We start from the raw sequence: 8,943 nt of genomic DNA, 5'->3' as shown, positions 1-8,943 counted from the left end.
TGGCTAATTAGAGAACAAGTGTGAATTGTACATTACCAGAACAAAGCAATACTAAAATATACAGATTTTAATACTGATTTTCCCTTCAGAATTTCTGTGCACAATGTGGCTTATGCCAATGCAGGAGCATACTACAATACTGCCTCTCTCAGATGCATTCCCTTTTTAAGGTTGCTGCCAAGTATTAGGCAGGCAGGGGTAGGACTGCCATGATTTTATGACTTGCCAGTGTTGAAATACCTTGAGGGTGCTCTTTAGGGAGTGGCCACCGGTCCTAAAGGATCTTCAGCAGCTCCCAGTACGTTTCTGCACACAATTCACAGTGTTGGTGTTGACCTTGAAAGCCCTGAATGGCATCAGCCCAGTTTACCTAAAGGGGCATCTTCACCCCCGTCACTCAGTCTGGACACTGAGGTCCACCTCCAAGGGCCTTCTGGCAGTTCCTTCACTGCAAGAAGTGAAATTACACGGAACCAGGGAGAGGGCCTTCTTGGCAGTGGCGCCCTCCCTGTGGAGTGCCCTCCCGTCAGATGTCAAGGAAATAAACAACTACACTTTTAGAAGACATCTGGAAGCAGCCCTATATAGGGAAGTTTTTAATGTTTGACATTTTACTATGTTTTTATATGTGCTGTAAGCCACCCAAAGTGGCTGAGGAAACTCAGTCAGATGGGCAGAATGTTGTTGTTGTTGTTGTTGTTGTTCTCATCATCACCATCACCACCATCATCATCCCTTCTCATGCCCTTTCTTGAAATGCAGCTGGGCTTCTGTCTCCACTTAGTCATTTGTAAGTTCCATGACTCATACAACAGTTGGTGCCTGTTCCGTTCCTGCTCAGCACATGTCAGCCTCTTCGCCTTCTCTCAAGCACCACTGTATGCATAAGCTGTAATTATAACTTGATTAGTGTAGTAATTCATCTTCCGTTTTTAATCTTTGCTGAAATGTGTGATACGTGGGTGCGAGGGCTCAGCATGTGAGCATTTCTGGGAATTTCTATTTCATATTTATCTGCATATTGTGTCTTAAGTTTCCATCTCATGTCTCAACATTCCATCCCACTGTAGAATGACCAAGAAAGGGGTCTTAGGACATGACTGTGCAGATATAAGAGCAGGTCTCGTTGTCCATGGCTGTCATTGAGTTCCATAGGCTGCAGTCTTGGATGCAGTGGAGAATGGGAAAACCAAATCTTTGCCCCTGCAAAACAGGCTCATGAGAAGGCCTCTCCTCCTTCCGGAGGGGAGGTGTTGTGGGCGGGAGACGATTCCCGTGTCACGCAGGGGGCGTTATGCCCCCTGCCCCATCCACATAGCTGGTGCGCCACGCCCCCGGTTGAGCACCCAATCAGGTGGTTTGGTGGGGGTGTGGTTTGCTGCTCAAGACGCAGCCACACCAGCCATTCAGCCCATTTGCTCACCTTCTCGTCGTGAGTCACCCACCCACCACTCCCTTAGGGCTTAGGGCTTAGCTTTTCTCTTGACCTTGCTATGGTTGGTCGCCCAGGTTGCCTAGGGGGCTTGGTAGGAATTTTTTCAACTTGCATGAGGCCTCTTGGCTTTTTTGCCTACCTCGTAGCAATCGTCACAACTTTCTTGGTATTTGGCGGTTAGGCATTGGAATGTGTTGTTGGTGTTTCAGGGGGTAAGGTGTGGCCATCGCCTACCCCTTCAAATTTGGATATTCTGTTAAAGGAATTCAGCGGTCATGAATCCTGTCCGATGCCTGTGTGGCGGGGGGCCATGGCACGACCCTCGGTGACATCAGGGGAGAGCTTATAGTTGTATTAGCATCAACAGGCTCCCCCTACTGGTGGTTAACCCCTCGGCAGACTCACCCCTCTTTGAGTGGGTGGAGTCAAATCTTTTGTGGTCCAATGCCTAAGCCAATACCTTCTCAGTTGCTGTAATCAATAAAGTTGTGGCCTTTTCTTGCCCATTAACCTTATATTCTGTGTCCACGTGTCTTTATTCCACCAAGTGGGGGTTGGATCCTCGAACCACAAGTAGAAATTTATCTCCCAGGACAATTTTGATCAGTGAGTGGCTGTGCGAGGTTTTGTTCTCTGCCTCCACACAGAGAACTTTGAAATGGGTTGTGATGGATCGGTGCTGCTGTTGACCTGCCATCATCTCCTGATTAGTGACAGGAGGGTCCATGGAGGGTCCAATTTAACTCCCTATCAAGGCAAGAGCAATTGCCAGCCAGCCGATTTCCCTCATCTCCAGAGGTGAATCAGCTCATCCTCCTCCTTGCCTTTTATGTGTCCTTCTTAACATGAAAGAGCTTCCTGTAATATGGGAGAGAGTTTTCCTTGAGCTTCGAAAGCCCAGCAGTAAAAATCCAAAACTACATAAATATTTGTTTTGATTAGGGGAAAAGGGGGAGTAAAACTGAGTTAAATGGGTTAGTTATAGGATACCAAAGTGAAAAAGACCATTTTTAATTCACCCATACAGTTGGTAAGTGAGCAGACCAGCATACTGTATAAATATCCCCAACAGAGTTACCATTTAAATGTTTGCATATCACTGAATTTTGTATTGCTATCAAATCATCTTTTTTACATAAAAAGGGACAATCTAACAGCACCTAGGTTTCAGTATTAATACTCACATATGAAGAATTCATGGGGCAACTAAGGATTATCCATAAGCTGACAGCTTTTCATAGGGGAAAAATGGATTTGTGATTTCTGTTAATTCAGGAGAATGGATTCAATGGCAGTTTGAAGCCATGACTGGGAGTGACAGAATGCCAGTGCATGAATATTCCCCTGGTCAAATGAACTGGAGTCTTCTTCTTAAAAATCAAGGTTCTTTGGCATTTTCTTCACATGGGGAAGTGTTTCTTACCTCTTGCCCATGACCTGAAGGCAGTTCTCAGCTTTGGGAAACAGCAGCAGGAGCATGGGAATGGTGGGTGTTCTACTTGATACAGTTGCCACAGTGCTAGAGGGAAGAATAAGGGAATGGGGCTGGGGAAAAGACTGGACCTCTTTCTCCTAGTCTATCAAACTTGACACAATTTAGCTAGTAATGGTAATAGCATTACACACATGTCACCACACCTTACAATCACATGCAGTGTCATTAATTATGACAGCCCTGTGAGGTATTCCAGAATTATTTCCTCATACTGCAGGTGAGGTGATGGGGGGTGATGGTGAGAGAAAAGGGTTTTGCTTACGGCCACTGAGTGAGGGCAAAGCTGAGGTGAGAGGTGAGCTGAGGACTCACAGATCATGATTTCTGTTTTTCAACTATGCTATACTAGTTATTGTAATGAATTTGTGTCATGGCTATTGAGAAAGTAGGGACACCTCACAGAAATAGAGATTTTTTTACTTGAAATAAAAGGGATTGGGGCATTTTCTGTTAAGGATGACCTTGAAAGGCTGGTATGTGGGGATAACGATGCTGTCCTTCCTTATAGTGTTATTGTAAGGATTACCAAGGACAATATATTCTCCACATAATATGTGAGAAGTGCTTTGAGCATTCCACAACGTAATAAAAATGCTGCTAGTGCTAGATGGATTTCATTAGGCACTCTGTGGGCTGGTTTGCACAGAAACGATGTCGTGACTCAAGTTTGATCAAACACCACAGATAGAACTTTCATGTCATCTCGAACTCAGTGCTTTTTCATACAGATGCCAGTCAGCAAAGCCCCTTTCAGACAAGCTTGGGTGAATGACTCTGCAAAAGGGACATGGCAGGATCACAGTGGCACGCCATGCCCCCCAAGCTTACATGCATGAAAACATTCCATGTGCCTACAAACTGTACAAATATAGACCTGTTTGGGTGAAGCGCCCGCATTTTGAGAGTTCCCGTTTGTACCCAAGGTCTTTTCATGTTGTCAGTTGAATGCACGTAGATTAGGGCACTCTAGTCTCACTCCACCCCCAGGGGCAGAATTTGGTGTTTCAGATTTCTGCAGTGCCCTGTGCAAGGCCAAAATTTGGCACCCCACCTCCCACCTCCTGTTCTGCTCAATTCACTCCCTTGACACCCTGTGGTGACCCCTAGGCTTAGCACCTTGTGCGGCAGAGCCAGTTGTCCTCCCCTAAATCCACCTCTGCTCCCCCCACCCAACATTAATTTATGAAAATGGATCAAGTGCAGACCCTCCAAGCGTCCATATTTTCCAAGGACAGTCCCGGGTTTACAGAAGCCATCCCAGTTTCTGATTTGATTCTGGATTGTCCCGCTTTTCCTTAGGACGTTGGAGGGTATGGTAGGATGTTGCTATTTTCATCAGATAAATGTTAGAGGGTATGGAGGTGTCCAAGCCCAGAGCCATCTGAAGGCAGTCCTGTATAGGGAAATTTTTAATTTTTGATGTTGTTATTGTTGTTGCAAAGCTGCCCAGAGTGGCTGGGGCAACCCAGTCAGATGGGTGGTATATAAGTAGTAAAATTATTATCACGGAATAGAACACCCCTATTTTCATCGGATAAATGTTGGAGGGTATGCAGTTAAAACTGTAAAACAATCAAATAATATACATACATGTGCAACAGCCCCTGCCTACTGCACTTCCATAACAGCATTTCTGAGTTGACCAAGGATGGGAAGCCTGTGGTCCTCTGGTTGCTACTGGACTACAGTTTCCAACATTCCTGACTATTTTTTTTAAAATATATATATATATATTTATTGAACTTTTACAAAAAGAAGAAAATTACAGAATAAAAAGTAAGCAAAAAAATGCAAAAAATGCAAAAATACATAGAAAAAAAAGATACAAAATACAGAAAACATAGATAGAAAATAATTAAAAACAAATCAATTTTTTCATATCTTAAATCTCGTTTGCTTATTTCCCTGACCTCCTCACACCTCCCTTTTTTGTATTCCCGTTCACATGGTTAGTTCAGCAAATCCTTACCCTCTTTCATTTATCTTAACTCTATATCTCAACATATTATAACTTTATATTTTCATCCGTTATCAATCCATTTTTACATATTCTTATTAACCTTGTTGCTAAGGCCGCTTGATTTCAATCCAACATCATTTTAACATTCATTAATTTTACAATGTTTCTGCAAATATTCTTTAAATTTCTTCCAATCTTCTTCCACCGACTCTTCTCCCTGGTCTCGGATTCTGCCAGTCATTTCCGCCAGTTCCATGTAGTCTATCACTTTCATCTGCCATTCTTCCAGGGTGGGTAAATCTTGTGTCTTCCAATACCTTGCAATGAGTATTCTTGCTGCTGTTGTAGCGTACATAAAGAAAGTTCTATCCTTCTTTAACACCAATTGGCCGACTATGCCCAGGAGAAAGGCCTCTGGTTTCTTCAAGAAGGTATATTTAAATACCTTTTTCATTTCGTTATATATCATCTCCCAAAAAGCCTTTATCCTTGGGCACGTCCACCAAAGGTGAAAGAATGTACCTTCATTTTCTTTACATTTCCAACATTTATTATCGGGCAAATGATAGATTTGTGCAAGCTTGACTGGTGTCATGTACCACCTGTATATCATTTTCATAATATTCTCTCTTAAGGCATTACATGCCGTAAATTTCATACCTGTGGTCCACAACTGTTCCCAGTCAGCAAACATAATGTTATGTCCAACATCTTGTGCCCATTTAATCATAGCAGATTTAACCGTTTCATCCTGAGTATTCCATTTCAACAGCAAGTTATACATTCTTGAAAGTATCTTTGTTTTGGGATCTAACAGTTCTGTTTCCAATTTTGATTTTTCCACCTGGAAGCCAATTTTTTTGTCCAAATTGTAAGCCTCCCTTATTTGATAATAGTGAAGCCAGTCTCGCACTTTATCTTTTAATTTCTCAAAACTCTGCAATTTCAATTTGTCTCCTTCTTGTTCCAAAATTTCCCAATATTTCGGCCATTTGGCCTCCATATTGAGCTTTTTCTGAGCCTTTGCTTCCATCGGTGACAACCACCTTGGGGTTTTATTTTCAAGTAAGTCCTTATATCTTATCCAGACATTAAACAATGCTTTCCTGACAATATGGTTTCAACATTCCTGACTATTGGCCATGTTGGCTAGGGCTGATGGGAGCTGGAGTTTAACAACATCTGGCAGAACAGAAGTTCCCTATCCTTGGTCTAGGCGTATTGACAGTACTTATTTGTGTTTATGGTAGTTGTGCTTATAGGGACAGTTAGTGGTATATTGCAGGATACGCAGTCATACAATAATGAATATGTAAGATCCCAGGCTGGTATTGAACTAAGTTTAATTCAGAGCAGACCTGTTGAAATTAAGAAACATGGCTAAGCTAGGTCCATTAATTTGAGTGGGTGTACTTTAAGTAACGGGACGCGGGTGGCGCTGTGGGTTAAACCACAGAGCCTAGGACTTGCCGATCAGAAGGTCGGCGGTTTGAATCCCTGCGACGGGGTGAGCTCCCGTTGCTCGGTCCCTGCTCCTGCCAACCTAACAGTTCGAAAGCATGTCAAAGTGCAAGTAGATAAATAGGTACCGCTGCGGCGGGAAGGTAAACGGCATTTCCGTGCCCTGCTCTGGTTTGCCAGAAGTGGCTTAGTCATGCTGACCACATGACCTGGAAGCTGTATGCCGGCTTCCTAGGCCAATAAAGTGAGATGAGCGCCGCAACCCCAGAGTCAGTCACGACTGGACATAATGGTCAGGGGTCCCTTTACCTTTACCTACTTTGAGTAAAACCTAGTTGAATGCCACTCGCAATGCATCTGGGAGCTTAGTGAGCACATCATAAGGGATGTGAAATAATAATTCCCCTTTATTTGGGGATGAGGGCAGCAGAATAAAGATTTTATCTTGCATGTTTACATGCACGTTAAACTATGACAAGATATGTTATCTCAGTAGGTCAGGCATAGGCAAACTCGGCCCTCCAGATGTTTTGGGGCTACAACTCCCATCATCCCTAGATAACAGGACCAGTGGTCAGGGACGATTGGAGTTGTAGCCCCAAAACATCTGGAGGGCCGAGTTTGCCAATGCCTCGAGTAGGTCAAGCAATGTATTTCTTTGGAGGCCCTGGTTGACTATTTGGCTAAAGGTTTGGGAAATAATTTGATGTCATCTGTGTCTATACCTAGGGATTGCTAGATAAAAATAATTATTTTTATATAGTAATATATATAGTAATGGGATGTGGGTGGCGCTGTGGGTTAAACCACAGATCCTAGGACTTGCCGATCAGAAGGTCAGCGGTTCGAATCCCCGTGACGGGGTGAGCTCCCGTTGCTCAGTCCCTGCTCCTGCCCACCTAGCAGTTCGAAAGCACGTCAAAGTGCAAGTAGATAAATAGGTACCACTCTGGCGGGAAGGGAAATGGCGTCTCCGTGCACTGCTCTGGTTCGCCAGAAGCGGCTTAGTCATGCTGGCCACATGACCCAGAAGCTGTACACTGGCTCCCTTGGCCAATAAAGCCAGATGAGCACCGCAACCCCAGAGTTGGTGATGACTGGACCTAATGGTCAGGGGTCCCTTTACCTTATATATAGTAATATTCTTCCAACTATCATTTTGTAAAGCATCTGGTTTTATGCTTTTTTCCTAGTTGATCAGTGATTGAAACAGTTTGTGACTACATTAAAATAATAACCAACAGTATAATGAAACACTACACTCACAAAATAAAACAATCACAAAACAAAACAGTTGCAGCTGAAGTGAAAATAGCCTCAGTACCTGCATTTCATAGATCTGTTTTTCATAGATCTGTTTTTTAGTGGCAGTCACCTTATTTGGTGCCCACCGAGAAAGCATCTTCCTCTCCCTTGGATGTCCAACGCAAAATGAAAGATCGTTCCTGAGATTGCTGTATATTATGGGGAACTTGAGTGGGTGGGTGTCTCTGACTTCATATTAGCTATGAAACTTCAACCCTGCCTACTCTGAATCTTCTGGCATAGACAGAGAATGCAGATAAAAGACAAGGCACCATCTTTTTCCTTCTGCCAGGTTTCGGAGAATGTTAGATGCAGAATGAGTGTCACGTTCAGTAAAACTCCTCCAGTCCCTTGCACTGTGTCTAGCACATCACCATCTACATCACAAAAGTAAGTAGCTGTTTTAAGTCTGACATTTCTAGTCACATTTAAGAGTTCTGAACGGTGTAAACTCCTGCAAATTTCAAATTGTCAATTTGTTTTTTGCTGTAGTTTGAGCTGTGTTTCAATCAGCTAACATGCCTATTTTCTTGATCCATTATTTTATGTGCAATACATTATCTCTCCATTTAAAGTTGAAGACATTTGTAATTAACCTTCAAGTGACATAATTTTGCTCGAAGCCACAAATGCTTGAAAATGCAGAGTTTTTCAGTGTCCCAAATGAAGAATAAAGTGTATTGTGAAAGATGGTAGGGGACGGATATACATATGAACTGTTTCATCAAAGCAAAATGGAGATTTGTCATAGAGTAATTAATAGCATAGTGTTTGGACAGCCAAATCTGTTATTTCTGTTTAAAAGAGTGAAAATGGGTTCTTTGATGTTCAATGAAAAGATGTCATAAAGGGATGATTGTAAATAAAGTACACGGGGGGGGGGGGGAGTTTCTCCATGGGATGCATCAGAGATGACTGACATCTTCAACCTAGGAAATAGGGATGGATGAATCAGTCCATTTTCAGTCCATGGCATTTCTGCATGTTTACCAATCCCATTTCCTCATAAATCTGCCTGGATTTTCCTTTAAACAGACACGCAAAGTGTGTTCTCCCTAAAATGAGTGCACGGGTTGCGGTGGGGGCCGCCGGGCCAACCCTCTGTTGCCAGGCAGGTTAATGGTTATTGCCTGGAGCAACGATTGGCTGACCGGGTTGCTGGGGCAAATTGCATGTTTCAGATTGGGTGGGTGGGACCAAAGGCTATAAATATTGGTGGCACACTGCTTTTGCTTTCTCTTTCGCAGAGTGCTTCGGATCACCCGCCCGCTTGCCCTGTGATCCTGT

At 43.3% G+C, this 8,943-nt stretch overlaps 1 long non-coding RNA gene across 1 annotated transcript; it reads right to left on the bottom strand.

Annotated features, from left to right (window-relative positions):
* Positions 1-567: 567 nt before the first annotated feature.
* On the bottom strand, positions 568-2,915 carry LOC310763031. The gene is made up of 2 exons (XR_014548400.1): positions 2,859-2,915; positions 568-1,203 (listed from the first exon to the last, which is right to left on the bottom strand). It is a non-coding gene; the product is annotated as an uncharacterized lncRNA (long non-coding RNA).
* Between the last annotated feature and the right edge of the window lie 6,028 nt (positions 2,916-8,943).

This window comes from Podarcis filfolensis, assembly GCF_964270895.1.
Source record: "Podarcis filfolensis genome assembly, chromosome: 5".
Classification (NCBI taxonomy): Eukaryota; Metazoa; Chordata; class Lepidosauria; order Squamata; family Lacertidae; genus Podarcis; species Podarcis filfolensis.
Note: the sequence above shows the minus strand (reverse complement) of the source record. Positions and strands in the feature narration are given on the sequence as shown.